Source organism: Zingiber officinale, chromosome 6A, assembly GCF_018446385.1.
Source record: "Zingiber officinale cultivar Zhangliang chromosome 6A, Zo_v1.1, whole genome shotgun sequence".
NCBI classification, from domain to species: Eukaryota; Viridiplantae; Streptophyta; class Magnoliopsida; order Zingiberales; family Zingiberaceae; genus Zingiber; species Zingiber officinale.
In genome coordinates, this window is record NC_055997.1 from 147,692,227 (window position 1) to 147,712,139 (window position 19,913).

The following is a 19,913-nucleotide window of genomic DNA, read 5'->3' on the forward strand; positions in this document are numbered from 1 at the left end:
GTAATTCATTACCATTGTTTTCTTGTTTTTTTTTCATTAACCAAATCTTCAAGTTATGAATTTTTCGATTCTTTGACAACAAATCTGTTGATTGCCCCTCTTTAAGACTCAATAAATTCTTCTACTCTTTTTTTTTAAAAAAAAATAAATAATTGATAATGAAGGAAACAAAAATCTTTAGAAATTCGAAATATGGAAAACTTGCCTTCTTTGAGTCATTTTTCAGCCAATAAAAATGAACATAAGTCGTTTCAACTAAAAAAACGCATAATTTAAGCCTTTTATGAAAATCCATCTTACATGATCTTTAAAAATGATTTTTAAATTTTTTTTTAAAAAAAATTAGTATATAAGGAAAGGGAGTTAAGATTGACTATTTACTCGTGGTCGCGCGGTAAGAACTTATATCGACTTGCCATATTTTCTTGGTTGCCGACGAAATATGCAAACATAATTTTAAATAAAACGAGCGACGCTCCACGAGAAAATTAGGATAAAATTTAATAAAAATGAATAATGAGTAATTTGTGATATCAAAGTAGAAACATAGCATATTGTATACAAATAGTAAATCAGGTGATAATTAGAGAGAAATCACTATGATTTAGTAAAAGGGTTATACGTTGACTCCTACTTCCTAACCGGTATAAACTAATAACTAGCAATGATTTTAGAGAAAATATGTATAGAATTTTTAGCTGTGAAGATTTAAGGAAAATGGATAAAAAATAAAGGTTTTTATCACACTAATATGTAAGATTATAAATGAATCAAATATTTAAGATTGAGTTTGATGTCCACTTGATAAAACCTTGTTTATATTTATTTGACCTAACAAATCAACTTATAATATCAAACTTACTAACCAATTAAATAAATTTAAAAATATAAAAATTTCAAACAAATAAAAAAACTTAAATTAAGAATTCAATAACATATAAATGAATGAAATTCAATCCAAATTTGAAACAAACTAGTAACAAAAAATGAAGTCTTATTCAAGAATTTGATTTAACTTGATTAATTTATCAAATAAATTTAAACATTATAAAGATGATTGAAGAACAATGAAGAAATGAAAAAGATATGACAGATAGGTTGGGCTTTTTGAGGCTCGAACTTTGTTTAGGACTTGAAGACTCTTTAGGTTATCCATTTAACAATAACTAAAAAAATATATATATTGACTAAACTTTCTCTAGAAATAAGTCATTACATAAACAAATAATTTGATTTCCATCAAACACTCTACATGCTCAAGTTACAGTTTTAATGTGAGTTCAATACAAATTAAGTTAGATATTATAGATTTAATTTGTGTGTCAAAGTATACAAGAATTTAGGTAGGGTCGGTCCTAGATTTTGAAGGGTTCGGTGCAAAAAAAAAATGAGCCTTTTAAATTTAGATAAAAAATAATAAAATCGATACTATATAACAACACATAAATTAAAATCTATAATAATGAAAACATTATATTCAATGTTGTTAATACTCAGTATTAGAAAATGAAAAAGAATTATTATAATTAATTATGAAAAACTGATCTTCTTGCAGTTTTATTTGTAAAGTCATCGATCAATTTTTCATAATTAAGTTTTTCTAAAAACCAACTCTCAATTGAAATCATAGCTAATGCATTCAATCTTGTTTGGGTCATGGTTAATCTCAAACAAGATTTCAACAACTTCAATTTAGAAAAACTTCTTTTTGCAGATGCGACAGTCACCAGAATAATTAATAATATCCTTTATGTAATGAATGAATTGGGGAAACAATTCATTCTTTGCAAAAAAAATAATATTTCACTTGCTGTTTTGTTTCCTTTGGTAGAATATGTTATATGATTTTCAATTCTTGATATAAGTTATCTCCATAAAATCTGAAACATCTTGTCTTGTACCATTTTTTCTTTGTAGTTTTCTTTCAAGATTCTTGCAACGAGCTTTCAAGTCCTCATCAATCAATGAACTCAACTTTTTAGCTGTGAAAAGAAATCTAAAAAGATTTTCATATTCCTTATATTGCTCAAACCTTTTCTTCAATGACCCAATTGTTTGATCTACTATGAACAAGAAATAATGAACTCTAAAAGCTTCCTCGGTAGATTCTTGAGGTAGTTTCGAAGACTCACATGTAATCTCATCAAAATGTCTTTTTCTATATATTTGTCTTTTTCAGGAAAAACAGGATCAATCTCCATTGTTGAAGCAAGTTCTTTTGCTATATTGATAGCTTGTCCAATCCAGATTCTCTATACTCTTCAGAAGAAGCAATTAACCTGTTAACCTTAGGTGGCGTTTGGTTTATGAGTTTGGGAATGAGGGAATGGATTTATTCTCAAACCTTGTGTTTGGTTAATGGGAATGGAATCAAGATTTTGGAATGAAATCCAAAAATTTGGGTATGGATGAAACTCACCCCCTCTCTTGGGTTTTGATGGAATAGGATTGTGAATTAAGTTTTAGACAAAAATACCCTTAGTATATTTGTTCAATTTTTTTTAATTTCGCACACTCTCTCTCATCATATTTTCTCTCTCCTTATTTTATCATCACATTTTCTCTCTCAAGATACTTTCTCTCTCCTCATTCTCTCTCTATATTCTATCCCATCATATACTCTCTCTCCTTATTTTCTCTCTCTTCATTCTCTTCTATCACACTTTCTCTCCCATTACACACTTTCTACTTATTTTTTCATCATACTTTCTCTCTCATCGGACTTTCTCTCTCATCATACTTTCTCTCTCCTCAATCTCTCTCATCATACTCTCTCTCCTCATTTCTCTCATCACACTTTCTCTCTCTTTATTCTCTCTCATCACACACTCTCTCTTTATTTTCTCTAATCACACTTTTTCTCTAAGCACACTTTCTCTCTCATCATATTTTCTCTTTCCCAGTCTCGCATTTTCTCTCATCACACTTTCTCTCTCTTCATTTTTTCCCACCATTCTTTCTCTCTCAAACCACTTTCTCTCTCATCATACTTTCTCTCTCCTCACCTTTTCATTTTCTCTCATAATACTTTCTCTCTCTTCATTTTTCCATCAAGCTTTCTCTCTCATCATATTTTCTCTCTCCTCAGTCTCTCATTTTCTCTCATCATACTTTCTCTCTCTTCATTTGTTTCCATCACTCTTTCTCTCTCAACCCACTTTCTCTCTCATCATACTTTCTCTCTCCTCACTCTTTCATTTTCTCTTGTAATACTTTCACTCTCTTCCTTTTTTCCCATCACTTTTTCTCTCTCATCACACTTTCTCTCTCATCATACTTTTTCTCTTCTCAATCTCTTCTATCATGCACTCTCTCTTCATTTTCTTTGATCACACTTTCTCTCTCTTCATTTTTTCCCAAGACACTTTCTCTCTCATCATTTTCTCTCATTATATGTTTCTCTCACATTCAACTTTCCCTCCCATCTAATTTTTTCTCTTATTTTCCTATAAGGGTAAAAAAGGAAATTTAGGTTCATTCCGATTGAAAATATTTAACTAACCAAATATCATTTTTAAGAATGATACTTGATCCTGTCCGAACGCTGAATCAACGGACGCTGGGCACGGGGCGCTCTCCGAGTCGCTGACGTGGATCTCTGGCCGGTCGGACGACGCTCCGGCGAATCTACACAGAAGTCGGGCCGGGAAGGGGTTCCCGGCGACGACCCTCCGACGCTCAAGTCAGGCAAGCAAGCAACAAAGCAGCGGCTCCAAAAATCGTAGAACGCGTACTTCCGACGAAGTCTGCGACTCTTTATATAGAGCGGTGAAAGAGCCTCTACACGCCCACCGAGGCACGTACGTGTCCGCAGCCCATACCTCGGTATGTGTTTGTCAGAAAGCTTACCTGACGCCATACTGCAACAGTCCCATCGCGCCTTCGATGGGACAACAGGACACCCCGTTGTCAGACTAGGAGTATGGCTTAGCCATATGACTTGACGGCTGTCAGCAAATGTTCCTGTCCCTATTTACCCACCGCCGTCCAGGACGTCCATCCGGCCGGCTAGACGAAGAGCGCCGTCCGGACGTCCATCCGGCCGGGCGGCGCGCCCATTACGTCCTGCCTTCTCTTAGGCCTTCCGCTCGGTCATTATTTACTGTTTCATTGAGCGTCGGAACCCCGATCCCTGTCAGGGCGCCTTTTACTATCAGATGTTTACTGGCAGACCGATCGGCTTGCCCTTTTCTCATGAGTCCGGTCGGCTCACCCTTCTTCGACGGACCACCTGGCCTTTTGACCTCCACGTGGCGTTGACCCCTCGTTAGGGGGTCCCGGGCTCTTACCTCCGGATCAATACTCAAGTTCATACTCATTCCCATTCCATAATAATATGATACACATTCCCATTCCGATTCCTAAGAGAGAACCAAATGCCCTCTTAGTCATAGCAACGTCAATAAGCATGTTTTCAAATTGTAAGCTTTTGCTAACAATATTAATTTTACCCAATATGTTATACCAAATAATCATACCAGAAACTCAAAATTTCCAAGTTCAAATGTTGCTCAAGACTTAGCTTCACTTCTTATTTTAGAGTCAGTGTCTTTTTCTTCTGCAACTTGAAGTAAACCTTCTCTGATTTGTTGAGCTTGAAGTACCATTGCTTTTACACTTTCATTATGACTTCCTATCGAGTGATTGACAATGGCTTCAGAGTTAAACCTTTTATCGTTACATGATCTATCAAAATCTTTCACCTTTTTGTAGAATGAGAAAATATTGTATAAATCCATTGTACTACTCCAAAAAATGTCTTTCGCTTTTCCACAAGAATTTGCAATATTACAAAGTGCTAAATTCAAACAATGACAACCACATGGAGTATATAATGCTTTAGGATTTATATCTGATCTTGTCGGGAATCTGGGAAGATAGGGATGCCGGAATGACGTGTCTGGAATGTTGACTGCATCTCCATGACCCGGGTGGTGAACTGTCTTATGCGTTGACCAAGTCATCCGAAACCCTCTGGTCAACAGTTCCTGTAGCCAGTGACTAGGTTGCCCCGGTCTCTGGTACCTTGATGCTTGAGGCGGATCCCACAGACATATGAGCAGCCATATAATAGTGGAGAAATGGCAGGCACTAATAACGAGTACGAGAACATACCCTGGCCCCGGGAGGCGCCCTCGGATGGGTCAGTGAGTTGAGGGGCGTGAGCTAGCTGGGAAGCCGAATTTGAGAGCGACGCCTCGGAGTCCAGTGCAGCAGGGATCCAGAGAGACGATACGTAAGCCGAATATGATAGCGGCTCGCAAGTCAGTTCATGGCTTACAGGTCGGATAATATGACACGCAGGCCGGCTAAGACCGATAACCACAATCATAATAACAGTACAAAACGAAATATAACAGCTCGATGGCCGGAACATAACACAGATCATGGTGGCAGAACGCAATAGCAGCGACCTCGAAGGCCGAATCAGCGATGACTTGAACACCGAGTCAACGTTGAAATCGTACGCCGACATGGAGTCTGTGGCGGCACCTGTTGGAGTCTGCGGCGGCGCCCACTGGAGTCTGTGGCGGCGCCCGCTGGAGTCTATGGCGGCGCCCGCTGGAGTCTATGGCGGCGGTGGCGATGCCTGCTGGAAGAGAGCGCATTGAAGGTGGCGCCTGGCTTCCAACTAGAGGGTCGCTGCGTGTGGAGGTTGTGACAGGCCGTCGGCGAGGAGTCGCAGGACGAAGATGAGCTGGCAAGTCAGACGCACCTGATCCGGCGACAGGAGCACAGCCAACCACGGTGGCACTATGCAACCGTCAAAGGTCGCAGGTCGACCGACAGAGGCGGCGGCCAAAGAGGGCCAGCGTGTGAGTTAAGGCGTTAGATGCTACCGGCGCTAGGGAGGCGGCGGTGGCGACCCTAGTGCTAGAGATGATGCTTGGGCGAGTTACCGGCGGGCGAGTAGGGAGAGGAAGAAGTAGTTTCGGTGTAAGCGACGTCGTAGGCGTGCGTGGGGCGGAGAGGAGGTGGCTACCGAAGGCCCCTGCCAGCGGGAGGAGAGGAGGGAGGAAGAAGTGGCTTGTCGGCGCCCTTATCGAAGGCGACGACGAGTGATGAAGAAGAACAGGCGGCTGCTCTTCTTCATCGTGGTGGCGGCGTAGAGCAAAAGCACGAACCGCCTCCTTCTCCCTCTGAACAATGTTCTCCACTTAAAGCCTTAAAGCCCTAACATGCTAAATGACAAAAATGCCCCCCTCCTTCTATGTAATCTCCCTTATGCCATATAAGACCTCCGCATCAATATCCAACAATTTTTTTTGTATGTCGTGGTGCCTCCCTTTCATATTTTCCCAATTATCATATCCCTGCCCTCTTACATTATCAATATTGATCCGGCGGTGAGAACGGGGGACCCCCTTTCCGAGGAGTCAACGTCACGTGGAAGTCAGAAGGCCAGATGGCCAATCGGATAAGGAGGGACCAACCGGACGATCGAGAAAAGGTGGGGAGGTAGGCCGACCGGAAAAGGGGGGTCGACCGCCCGGTCGGCCGACCGAAAAAGGGGGGCCGACCGCCCAGCCAGCCGGCCGACCGGCCGACCGGTGTCTGACTGATGGCAAAAGGTGCCCCAGCGGAAGTCGGGGTTCCGACGCTCGCTGAACAGGATCATAGGGCCGAGCGGAGGGCACGCTCGGTCGAAGACATAAGGTGGCATACTGTGAACAGTCCCCACATAGCACATTACCGAGGATCTCCCAAGCATACCAGTGCATATGGAGGGCCAGACGTGAGGTGAGTGCCGACCGGCCGGACGCCCCGGCATGGAGCGGGGAGAGAAGGACAAGGAACATCTTCTGACAACTGTCATGCTCTATGACTAGGTCATACTCTAAATCTGGCGACGAGGTGTTCTGCTGTCCCATCGGAGACGTGCCTGGACTGTAGCAGTGTGGTGTCAGGTAAGCTTTCTGGCAAACGCATACCGAGGTATGGGCTAAGGACACGTATTTGCCTCGGTAGGCGTGCGAGAGCTCTTTCACCGCTCTATATAAGGTGCCTTATACTTCGCCGAAGGTACGCGTTCTATAATTTTTGGAGCCACTTCTTCTTCATTCGCTTACCTGACTTGAGCGTCGGAGGGTCGCCGCCGGGAACCCCTTCCCGGCCTGACTTCTGTGCAGGTTCGCCAGAGGTTCGTACGACCAGTCGAAGATCTACGTCAGCGACTCGGAGAGCGCCACGTGCCCAGCGTCCATTGATTCAGCTTTCGGACAGGATCAATTTGGCGCCGTCTGTGGGAACGCTCCTGCATCCGAACGGAAGCAATGGACGAAGTTGGACGACAGCACACGATGACGCTTTCCACGGAGGAACTCAACGCTCTGATCGAGTTGAGGGCCGCCAAGCTTGTGGAACAAAAACAGAAGGCACCAGCCGAGAGGCCTGAGCAGCAAGCAACATCAGCATCTGGTGGCCGAGCGGAAGCACCCCCAGCCACAGTTCCATTCCATCGGGCTCTATTCCGCACTCCTGAAGCCGCAGCAGCTAATCGTGATCGAGGATCATCCTTAGATGAAGTACCAAGACGAGACAGTAGAAAAGGCAAAGCCCCCCGAGCGGACGCCTCTCCCGAACGGATCAACCGTCAATTCTCAGAGGCTATTCTACAAGACCCTCTGCCAAAGCACTATGTGCCCCCGACGATCGGTGAATACAATGGAATCACCGACCCGGATGATCATCTGGGTAAGTTTGATAACATAGCAACCCTGCATCAATACACAGATGGGGTGAAGTGTCGGGTTTTCCTCACCACCCTCTCTGGATCGGCTCAACGGTGGTTTCGGAGACTGCCGGACGGATCTATCTCAAGTTTCAAAGACTTCCGAACGGCTTTCCTCCACCACTTCGCAAGCAGTCGGCGCTATCAGAAGACTAGTGTCAGCCTGTTTGCCATCAAACAAGAAGCCCGAGAATCGCTCCGAGCCTACATCCAACGGTTCAACAGAGTGGCCATGGATATTCCAACGGCTACCTCGGAGACCATGATGAATGCCTTCACACAAGGCCTCGTGGATGGGGATTTCTTCCGATCACTCATTCGGAAGCCGCCCCGAGACTACGACCACATGCTACACCGGGCCAACGAATACATCAACGTGGAGGAAGCCCAAGCGGCCCGGAAAAAAGAAACTCCAACTGAGCGGGCTCCTCCTGCCGAACGAAAACCGCACGCTGCTCATTAGCCACCCAGAGGACTGAGGGCCGAAGCAATCCGCTCCCCCCATGCTAGGTCCCACGTGCAAGAGGTAGCTACCGCGCGGCCCAAGCCAAAGAAGAAATGGACCCCAATGTTCTGCTCCTTCCACCGGACGGACACGCACAACACAAGGAATTGTCGAAGTCTTCCCTTGATCGCTCATCCCGTTCCCCGGAGTGGCGGTCGTCGATCGCCATCATCCGACAGGCGACAGAGAACTCATGAAGCCGATCGGACGCAAGCTGACAGGCGACAACAACATACTCCCGATCGGCATCGCTCTTCGAGGCGGGAGAATCTTCGGATGTCTAGAAAACAACCCCGACCGTCCGCTCGGGAAGAAGAAAATAGAAGTAATATTTCCCGAGGTGAGATCAACATCATAACTGGTGGTCCGACCGGAGGAGATTCCAACCGAGCAAGGAAGGCGAGCGTCCGGCAGCTCCAGATCCATGCGGTCGGCTGCAGCCAGGAGCGGGCGAACGGACCCGAAATTAGTTTCGGGCCCAGGGACTTGGAAGGGGTTGAAGTTCCCCACGACGATGCTCTTCTCATCAAAGCGGTAATAGCCAATTACACTATTCATCGCGTTTTTATTGACACAGGAAGCTCGGTCAATATCATATTCAAAAAGGCATTCGATCAACTGCAAATTGATCGAGCCGAGCTGCTGCCCATGACAACCCCCCTTTACGGGTTTACGGGCAATGAAGTTCAGCCGGTTGGACAGATCCGGCTGGCCATATCGCTGGGAGAGGAGCCGCTCAGAAGGACACGTACTGCAAACTTCGTCGTGGTGGACTCTTCGTCGGCATACAACGTCATATTGGGGCGACCAGCTCTCAGTGAATTCCGAGCGGCCGTTTCCACCTTCCACCAGAAGATCAAGTTCCCCGTCGAGGACAAAGTGGGAGAAGTACGAGTGGATCAACTGGCAGCTCGACGATGTTACGTCTAGAGGGTCCGAGTAGAAGCCAATGTCGCTCGGAAGACGCCCCGGATCGAGGTGAACGCTATCACTGAAAAGCCACCCTCTTTGATTTATGAAGAAAAAGAGGAAGTGCAAATTCACCCGACCCGATCGGAGGTCACGACATTCATCGCGTCCGATCTGGAGGCGAGCCAGAAGGAGGAGGTGATCCAATGCCTCCAGAAAAACCATGATGTCTTCGTCTGGTCGACGCATGAGTTGCCCGGAATTTCACCAAGTATAGCGCAACATGAGCTCCATGTCCGACCGGACGCTCGGCCAATGAAGCAGAGAAAGAGGGATTTCAGCGCCGAACAGAATGTCATAATCCGAGCGGAGGTGGAGAAACTCCTGGAGGCAGACCATATACGCGAGGTCCAGTTCCCGAGTTGGTTGGCAAACGTGGTGCTAGTCTCCAAGCCAGGCAACAAGTGGAGAGTGTGCATCGATTTCCGAGACCTTAACAAGGCGTGCCCAAAGGATTTTTATCCCCTGCCCCGGATCGATCAACTGGTGGACTCTACGGCCGGCTGCGAGTTGATATGCATGCTCGATGCTTATCAGGGATATCATCAAGTGCCGCTCGTTAGGGAAGATCAAGAAAAGGTCAGCTTCGTTACAGCCGACGGCACCTACTGCTATAATGTGATGCCGTTTGGACTGAAGAACACGGGAGCCACTTATCAACGCTTGATGAACAAAGTGTTCAAGGAGCAGATCGGTCGAAATCTGGAAGTATATGTGGATGACATTCTTATCAAGTCCGTCTGAGCGGCCGACCTCTTTAAAGATATGGAGGAGACTTTCCGAACGTTGCGGAAATATGACGTTAAGTTAAACCCACAAAAGTGCCTGTTCGGAGCAAAAGGAGGGCGTTTCTTGGGTTACATAGTGACTGAGCGGGGCATCGAAGCAAATCCCAGCAAAGTGAAAGCCTTAAAATATATGCCACCTCCAAGAAATCTGAGGGAAGTGCAGCGCTTGACCGGTCGGATAATTGCTCTGTCCAGATTCATCTCCAAGACTGCCGATCGGAGCCTGCCTTTTTTCAAAATCTTGCGCAAAGCCACCAAGTTTCACTGGGATGAAGAATGCGATCAGGCGTTCGAAGATCTGAAGACATATTGAATTCTCTTCCGGTACTAGCCAAGCCAGCTGTGGGTGAGCCACTTTGTATCTACTTGTCTTCAACCGAGCAAGCCGTCGGCTCGGCACTAGTAAGGGCGAGCGGAGAAGAGCCTGTATATTTTCTGAGTCATATTTTAAAAGATGCTGAATCTCGCTACACTGGGCTCGAGAAACCGGCTTTCGCTTTGGTCCTCGCCGCTCGGCGCCTCCGTCCCTATTTCTTGGCCCATACTATCATCGTCCGGACGAACAGCCCACTGGGAAGAGTGCTGTTGAATCCAGAAGCGTCAGGGCGGCTCATCAAATAGACAACGGAGTTGAGTGAATTTGATATTCAATACTAGCCCCGTTCGGCGATAAAGGCGCAGTCCTTGGCAGATTTCGTCACCGAAGTACAAAGGCCAGAACCCGAAGCCATGTGGAAGATATTTGTGGACGGATCGGCCACTCGGCTCGGAAGTGGGATAGGAGTACTGCTGCTCTCTCCCCAAGGAGAAAAGATGCATCTATCCGTTCGGCTGGATTATAGAGCTACAAATAATGAGGAAGAATATGAGGCCCTTATAGCCGGTTTACATGCAGCCCGACATGTGGGAGCCGGACGGGTAACTATACATTCAGATTTTCAGTTGGCCGCTCAGCAACTTTCTGGGACCTTTGAGATTAACAACGCTCGGCTCAAACTTTATGCCGAAGCATTCGAAAAGCTCAAAGCCAATTTCAGAGAAGTCATTATTCAGAAGATACCCTGAGTGGAAAACCAAGCGGCCGATGAGTTAGCCAAGCTCGCAAGCTCAATAACGCCGGTCGCCATCCAACAATCAATTGAACAAGTATCTTTGGTGGCGCACGTCGACAGGATGGAGGGCCTCTCGTTCCCAAGTGACTGGCGGACGCCCATCGTGGAGTTTCTCCGCTCGGGTGCTACACTGTCCGATCGGGATGAGGGGCAGTTACTAAGGAGGAGAGCCGGTCGCTTCACGCTCATTGGAGACCAACTATACAAGAAGGCTTTCTCCCGTCCGCTGTTGAAATGCGTAAGCTGGGAAGACGCGGCGTACATCCTCCAAGAAGTGCATCAAGGATCATGCGGGGGGCATCCGGGCGGACGATCGCTGGCTAAGAAAATCCTGCTGGCCGGATACTTCTGGCCAACTTTACAAGCAGACGCCGCTCGGACCGTCGCGACGTGCCTTTCTTGCCAAAGGTATCATAATTTCTCTCACCGACCGGCGGAAGAAATGAAGGCAGCTACTGTGTCTTGTCCGTTCGACCAATGGGGAATGGATATCGTGGGTCCGTTTCCTATGGCGACCGGACAGCGGAAATTTTTATTGGTGGCGGTTGACTATTTTTCCAAGTGGGTGGAGGTCGAGCCGCTAGCCAAGATCACCGAGCAGATGGTAAAGAAATTTATCTGGCAACATATCATCTGCCGGTTCGGCATCCCCCGTCGACTTGTTTCAGACAGCGGTCGACAATTCACAGGAAAGTTGCTCGAAGATTGATGCAAAAGCTATGGCATCGAACATCACTTCACGTCCGTGGCGTACCCCCAAAGCAATGGTCAAGCTGAAGTAGCCAATCGGGAAATTCTTCGCATTTTGCGCGCTCGGCTCGACCATCTGGGGGGAAGTTGGGTGGATGAAGTGTCGGGCGTTCTGTGGGCCATCCGAACGACCCCAAAGGAAGGAACAGGCGTCACGCCTTTCCATCTGGTGTACGGTGGCGAAGCGGTGATTCCTGTTGAAGTTGGCGTCGAGTCTGCCCGGATCCAGAATTATGATGATGGCAACGCCGAGCGGAGGAATATGGAGCTAGATTTGGTTGATGAGGAGCGAGCCAAGGCGTCCGTCCGGCTAATGGCGTACCGGCAACGGATGAAGCAAAACTACAACCGGCGCGTCATCCCCAGATCATTCCAGGTCGGCGACCTTGTCTGGAAGAAAGTGAAGCCGGTCGGCGACGTTGGCAAGCTAGAAGCTCCTTGGGCGGGCCCCTTCAAAATCATTGAAAAGCTCTGCTCGGATGCTTATTATTTGGAAGACGAAGACGGGCGGCAGCTGGATCGGCCGTGGAGCGCGAATCATCTTCAGCCGTACCGAGCTGGGTAAGAGGTGCGCTGATGTAATTTCGTATACGTTTCGGTTGCCCATGTACCTGTAATGCAGGAAGCCAAAATAATTGAAGGATGGCAAATAGCTTCGCCGAACGGCTGTGTCAAGTTAGCCTTAAAGGCCGTCGAGCTCCAACGTTAAATATCGAGAGACGGGCCGGCGTCTATAAACCCTCCGAGTGGAAGACCGTCGAGCTCCGACGTTAAATATCGAGAGATGGGCCGGCGTTTATAAACCCTCCGAGCGGAAGACCGTCGAGCTCCGACGTTAAAAATCGAGAGACGAGCCGGCGTCTATAAACCCGCCGAGCGGAAGACCGTCGAGCTACGACGTTAAATATCGAGAGACGGGCCGGCGTCTATAAACCCGCCGAGCGGAAGACCGTCGAGCTCCGACATTAAATATCGAGAGACGGGCCGGTGTCTATAAACCCTCCAAGCGGAAGACCATCGAGCTCCGACGTTAAATATCGAGAGACGGGCCGGCGTCTATAAACCCTCCGAGCGGAAGACCGTCGAGCTCCGACGTTAAATATCGAGAGACGGGCCGGCGTCTATAAACCCGCCGAGCAGAAGACCGTCGAGCTCCGACGTTAAATATCGAGAGACGTGCCGACGTCTATAAACCCGCCGAGCGGAAGACCGTCGAGCTCCGACGTTGAAAATCGAGAGACGAGCCGGCGTCTATAAACCCGCCGAGCGGAAGACCGTCGAGCTCCGACGTTAAATATCGAGAGACGTGCCGACGTCTATAAACCCGCCGAGCGGATGACCGTAGAGCTCCGACGTTAAAAATCGAGAGACGAGCCGGCGTCTATAAACCCGCCGAGCGGAAGACCGTCGAGCTCCGACGTTAAAAATCGAGAGACGCGTCGGCGTCTATAAACCTTCCGATCGGCAGATCGTCGAGCTCAAACGGTAAAGATCTACGTTAAGAGGCGGGCAACCAGAGTCTGTAACGCCGCCGGACGGGTAACGTTCTGCGTGATCCTCGTCTGTAAAGGCCGACCCATGATCGGGCCTGCCAGTAAGGCTAGAATAAAGGCAACGTGTGGCCGAGCTATAAAATATACTTGGCACAAGAAAATTAGGGCCGAGGCAAAAGTTAAAGATTGGATGCTAGTCGAACAAACAAATAACAACAGAAGAGAATTCATTTGCGCCGAACAGAGGAAAGACAAAATTTATAATAGTATTCGCCCCGAACGGCCAGCTTACAAAAGACAGCAAACACTTAAAGAAAGTTCATAAACCCTTCGTGCACTATCATCAAAATCAAAGAGAGAATCAGGGATGGAGCCCATCATGACCGCCAGATCTTCGGGGGGATCGACAGCTCGGTGGGTATGTGGCCCTTGGTCTTCAGATATTCGACTGCCACTTTGATCGCCTCTTCAAAAGTTAAGGACAGCTTGTCGCTGAACTTTTCGCCAAATTCATCCGAGTGGACGAAGGCTTTGCACACTTCCGCCGATCGACCGAGCTCCCCATCTTGATATTCTTTGAGCGTGACTTGGGAAGCGTCAAGGGCAACCTAAAGATCTTTTAAAGCCCCTTCAGATTTTGCCTGGTCAGCCGAGTGGCTCTCTCGTTCGGTGGCCAGCAAGGCGTCCAAGTCCTTCACGCGCTGTTCTAGCCCGCGGTTTTCCACCTTCATCGAGTCCATATCTTTGATGGCCTTGAGCTTCCGGGTGGTCGCGAGCTTTATTTCTTTATCGCGCTGCTTGACCAGGGCGTTGAGCCGAGTTACTTCACCTGCCAAGTCAGAGGATCTATTCCGCTCGGCTTCCAAGAGCTTCTTGGCCTTCTCCAAAGCAGCCGTGGATTGTCCTCTGCTTTCGTTCGAAGCTTTGAGCTTTTTCAGCTCGTCCTCCAACTCGGCCAGGAGGTTACTGATGGCGATCTGCTCCACCCAGTTCTGTGGACGGATGTGATCAAGTTAGAAGCTAAACCAAATTAGCCAACAAGACAAAGGATATACCCCAGTCGCCTGCTGCAAATTGTTGTCTCCTAGTTGGCTGGGGGTTATAAGAGCGATGCGAAGCCGAGCATCCTCCCAAGCTTTGGCCAGAGGACCTGTAAGGGTGATTTGCTGTTCGGGAACCGCTGGCCGATCGGCAGCCAATAAATATTCCTCCGACGGAAATCGCAGAACAGTTTTTATCAACCGCGGGCCGCTCGGATCATCGTGGGGCGCAGTTGCTGTGCCAGACGGCTCGCCAATTGTGGAAGGATGGTCGCCCAATCGTCTTAGGCGACGCAGGGTCCGAGGAGGACTAGTAGGCGGCACCTCGGAAACAGCCCGGGGGGAACCGAGCGGCGTAGGGGTGCTCTCCGTGGAAACCGCTTCGGAGATCAAGGGAGCATCATCACCTCGCTCGGAACGCTGCTCATCGGATGGGGTCGGCTGAGAGGCTTGCTCTTGCCGTCTGCGTTTCCGAGTCGCTAGAGGAACCTCATCTGCCGAGCGGCCCTCTACCTCGGCTTGAGCAGAGGACGCGATATCGCCTCCAGCCTCGTCTAGAGAGACAGAAGCAGTTACGGCTTCGGGGACCATCTGAGTCCCCTCACCCCCTCCAGCTGCTGAGCCAGCCAGGACCAATCCCCGTTCGGCGACCTCCTTATTCTTCACCGCCTCGATCTCAGCAGCTCCCAACTTTAGCCGCTCGGTAGCCTTGGCGCGCCACATGACTTCGGCTGCAGAAGCAAAGAATAAATCAGTTAGAACAAAAGAAAGAGGACGATAAGAGCACTTACTCATGCTGCAAGGCAAGTCGGCTGGGACTAGGGACAAGCCGAATATATACAACACTCCCGGAAGGAGCAGCTTGTCGATGTGGTAGCGTTGGCCGACCAGCCGGTCCGCTGCATGAAGATAGGCCGGATCGCCCCTAAACTTGCCGAGCTCCGGTTGTGCTGGCATCGCCGTTTGCCATTTGATACAGAAATTCGGTGGCTCGGGAAAACGCATATAGAAAAAAAACTCCTTCCAGTGTTTGTTGGAGGTCGGCATATTATCGAAAAGAACAAAACCTATCCTAGATTGGAAAACGAAGGTACCCCACTCGGCTTGCTTAGGATAGTAGAAGTAGTGGAAAATTTTGGGGTCCAAGGGGATGCCGTTCAGTTTAAAGAGAATTACCACCCCGTTCAACAGCCTAATGGAGTTCAGAACTAGCTGGCCGAGTGAGATGCGGAAGTAGTTGCACACTTGTAAGAAGAATCTATGTGGAGGAAATCGCAGCCCGGCCAGAAATTGGTCTCGGAAAAAGAGAACGGTGTCAGGCGGCGGTTCATTAGGTCGGTCGGTGGGTGTGGCTAATACTATGTGGTGGTCGGCGGGGAGTTCATAGGTCCGAGCGAGGCGCAGTGCGTCCTCCTCGTCAAACCGGCTCTCCATGGTCGTGTACCAAAGACCAGGAGCGCCGGCGGTAGGTTGGGAAGTGCTAGTCATGAGCGAAAATAAAAAAGAAAGGCAGGACAAAAAGAAAGGGAAATCAAGCGGGGAAGAAAGGTGGCAGAACGACAAGGGCAGCTAACAGAAAGCGTAAAGGAAAGAGGAAGTGAAGAAAGGAAGGGCTTACGAGTAAAAGGGTGATCAAAAGGGGTTGTGAGGTCGTCGGAGAGCTGAGAAACGGAGTCGCCGGAGCAGAAGGAGGCAGCAGTGCGTCGAAATGCGATGGAGCAGGAAGGCGGCGGAGAGAAGGAATCGAAAGCTTTATAGCGTTGGCCTCTGATAGCCCTAGCCGTTGGATTCAGGTTGCAAAAAACGAAGATATCATCAAACCGTTCATTTCAAACGGCGGCTGTCCCATCGGAGGTAATGCCATCGCCATACACTGACAAAAGCGAGATCGCCATGTGTCAGCAGGATACGGGTCACATTTAATGAACGCCCCTTACTGCGTGCAGTGCACGTGCTTGGTAGTAAAGGAGAAGATTTGGTATGGATTCCAAGGGAATACGAGGCACGAGTAAGAAACCGCCGAACGGGTGTAACGAAGAGCGTGAGCCGAGCGGATGAGCATCCCTAAGCCAGGCCGAGCGGACTAGTATAGCGGTCGTTACTCAGTCAGATCGGCAGTCCAGTCAGTCGGACTTCACCTCCTTCGACTAGACTTGAGGGGGAGGCGAGTGATCCGGCGGTGAGAACGGGGGACCCCCTTTCCGAGGAGTCAACGTCACGTGGAAGTCAGAAGGCCAGATGACCAATCGGATAAGGAGGGACCGACCGGACGATCGAGAAAAGGTGGGAGCGGTAGGCCGACCGGAAAAGGGGGGCCGACCGCCCGCCCGGCCGACCGGTGTCTGACTGATGGCAAAAGGTGCCCCGGCGGAAATCGGGGTTCCGACGCTCGCTGAACAGGATCATAGGGCCGAGCGGAGGGCACGCTCGGTCGAAGACATAAGGTGGCATACTGTGAACAGTCCCCACATAGCACATTACCGAGGATCTCCCAAGCATACCAGTGCATATGGAGGGCCAGACGTGAGGTGAGTGCCGGCCGGCCGGACGCCCCGGCATGGAGCGGGGAGAGAAGGACAAGAAACATCTTCTGACAGCTGTCATGCTCTATGACTAGGCCATACTCCAAATCTGGCGACGAGGTGTTCTGCTGTCCCATCGGAGACGTGCCTGGACTGTAGCAGTGTGGTGTCAGGTAAGCTTTCTGACAAACGCATACCGAGGTATGGGCTAAGGACACGTATTTGCCTCGATAGGCGTGCGAGAGCTCTTTCACCGCTCTATATAAGGTGCCTTATACTTCGCCGAAGGTACGCGTTCTATAATTTTTGGAGCCACTTCTTCTTCATTCGCTTACCTGACTTGAGCGTCGGAGGGTCGCCGCCGGGAACCCCTTCCCGGCCTGACTTCTATGCAGATTCGTTGGAGGTTCGTACGACCAGTCGAAGATCTACGTCAGCGACTCGGAGAGCGCCACGTGCCCAGCGTCCATTGATTCAGCTTTCGGACAGGATCAAATATCAAGATCAAAACTTTTCAACACATTTTGCAGTTCTTCAAACAAGCCTTGTCATGTTGTATCACTCACTTTTAAAAATCCCCAAAAGTATTCTTCTACTTTCATTAGACTTGTAGAACTATCAACACATCTTATAACCAAAGTCGTTTGCTCTTGGTTACTAACATCAAGAGTACAATCAACTATTACAGAAAAGAACTTAGTTTTTTTTAATATTTTCAAGAATAGAACTCTTTATTTGAGAAGCTAATAATCTATCAATTCATTCTGAATTTTGTGGCTAAGATAATGATGTGTATTTTTTTCAATATGTTCCCTCATCATTGAGTCCCACTCAGCAATCATTTCAACAGCAGCTATAAATTTCTATTGTTATTATTATAAAGTTTCTCATTACTACCACGAAATGCTATATTTTGTTTAGCCAAAAATTTCACAAGTGAAATTAATCGGTGTAATACCTTCCTCCAATGCTCTCTTGCCTTCTTGATTTGATCTTGAATAGCTTGATCAATTGTTGTACCCTTCATTAACTTGATACGCAACTCAGATCAACTAGCATAATAATTGATATGCTCAATATTTATCTCATGTTCTTTAAGTCTGCTACTAAGATGCCTCTAATCACAGTATCCCTTGTTTGCTAGTTGACTTGGTTGAGGCCCCCTTTTGAACAACTTGCAACAAAAATAAAATGCTTTATCAAGTGCTTTTGAATAGACCAACCAATCTCTATGGTGTTTTTAACCATTTGGCAAAATCCAAGTATAGAAATCTGAAGAGAATTGTCTATTTGATCTATCGTTGGGACCTTTCCCTGTTAATACATCTCTTGTAGGGCCCTTTTCCACTAATTGATCCTTCCACTTGGGATCTAAATTCTCCTAATTTTTAGGATAAAAAATGTCAAGTGGAATTGATGAACTTGGTTCTTCATTCACTTCATTAATAGTATCATCATCATTTTCAGAATAATTATTTTTAAAGTCTAAGTCATCACCACTTTCATTGCCTTCAATCCCATTCACATCTCCCTCTATATCATTTTGAACGACTAACCCTCTATGTAATTCATTACCATTGTTTTCTTGTTTTTCTTCATTAACCAAATCTTTAAGTGATGAATTTTTCAATTCTTTGACAACAAATCTGTCGATTGCCCCTCTTTGAGACTCAATAAATTCTTCAACTTTTTTTCTTTTTTTCCCTTATCATGTCCTGATAGATACTTCCTTGTATCAGATATTCTAATTTTCTATAAAAAAAAACCAAACTCTCAACAACCACTTATTATAGATATTAGATAAGCATTTATTATAAAATGTTCATTTTGCAACTCAATTTCCTACGAAGTAATTTCCTATGAAAATGAATCCCTGCTCCATGAAGTTATTGAGAAACACAAGCAGAGAGAAAGGGGCTAATTGGAAAAAGCTACTAATTCAGCTATTGTCGTAACAACTCAAAGGAGCCAATTGGAAGAAGCACTTTCCATAGTACAAGTTCTAGAAGGAATTGTTGAGCAATTGAAAAACAAATCTAATCAATTTAAAAATGAGAATAAAGATATAATCAGAATCAATCTTAGACTCTCTGAGGAGCTTGCAACACATGATCACAAAATGAATCATTTAAAGGTACAACTTATTACAGATACTTCAGAGAAAGAGGCTATATCTATGCAGCTTCAACACTTTAAGAAAGAAGTAGAGTACCTTGAGAAATTGTTTTACTTTGATAAAGACAAACTCCAATCACAGGTTAGTATGAATAACTCAATCATATAGCACATGAATGTAAAGTAGATAAGTAAAATTCTACAAGATGATAAGTTGCCAGTTAAGAGTATGGTATATTGCATTTCACATTTGTACAATTAGAAATCTTGCAATAGGGACTTTATTTTCTAAAATGAGAAGCAACTTTGCATATAACATTTATCATGGAAGAAAACAACATGTTGTGTAAAACATATGAGAAGGAAAAGAAGGAATATGGTTCATATGAAGATATGATAGTCCAATTAGAGGAGAAACTGGAAGAATTTAAGAGCAGAGAATTTACCTTGATTCTCTTGTGGAAATTCTTAAAGTTTAGCCGTTTAGGGAAGGTTCAAAGAGGGCATCCCTGTCGAGCCTTCGGCGAAGAGCAAGAGGCGAAACCATTAGGTTTAGCGAAGAGTGTGGAGGAAGAAATATCCACTGCGTGGTTATTTTTTTGGCACTTTTATAAAAACGTCCATAATAGTTTATAATTTATAAGTAGGTCCTTTTAATTAAATTTTTTACATGGATTAACTTTGCTATAAAATATAAAAAACATGGGCCCTCTAGGAAATGAGGCCTTGTGCGTCAGCCCCATGTTGACCACCTCAGGGTCGGTTCTGAATTTAGGAAAATACATAAACATCTGAGATGGCAGAAGATGCAAGTGGTCATTAATAAAAAAAATATGGAACCACCACATCAGCGACCCCTAGAGTCGGTCCCATAGATATGGAGGGAG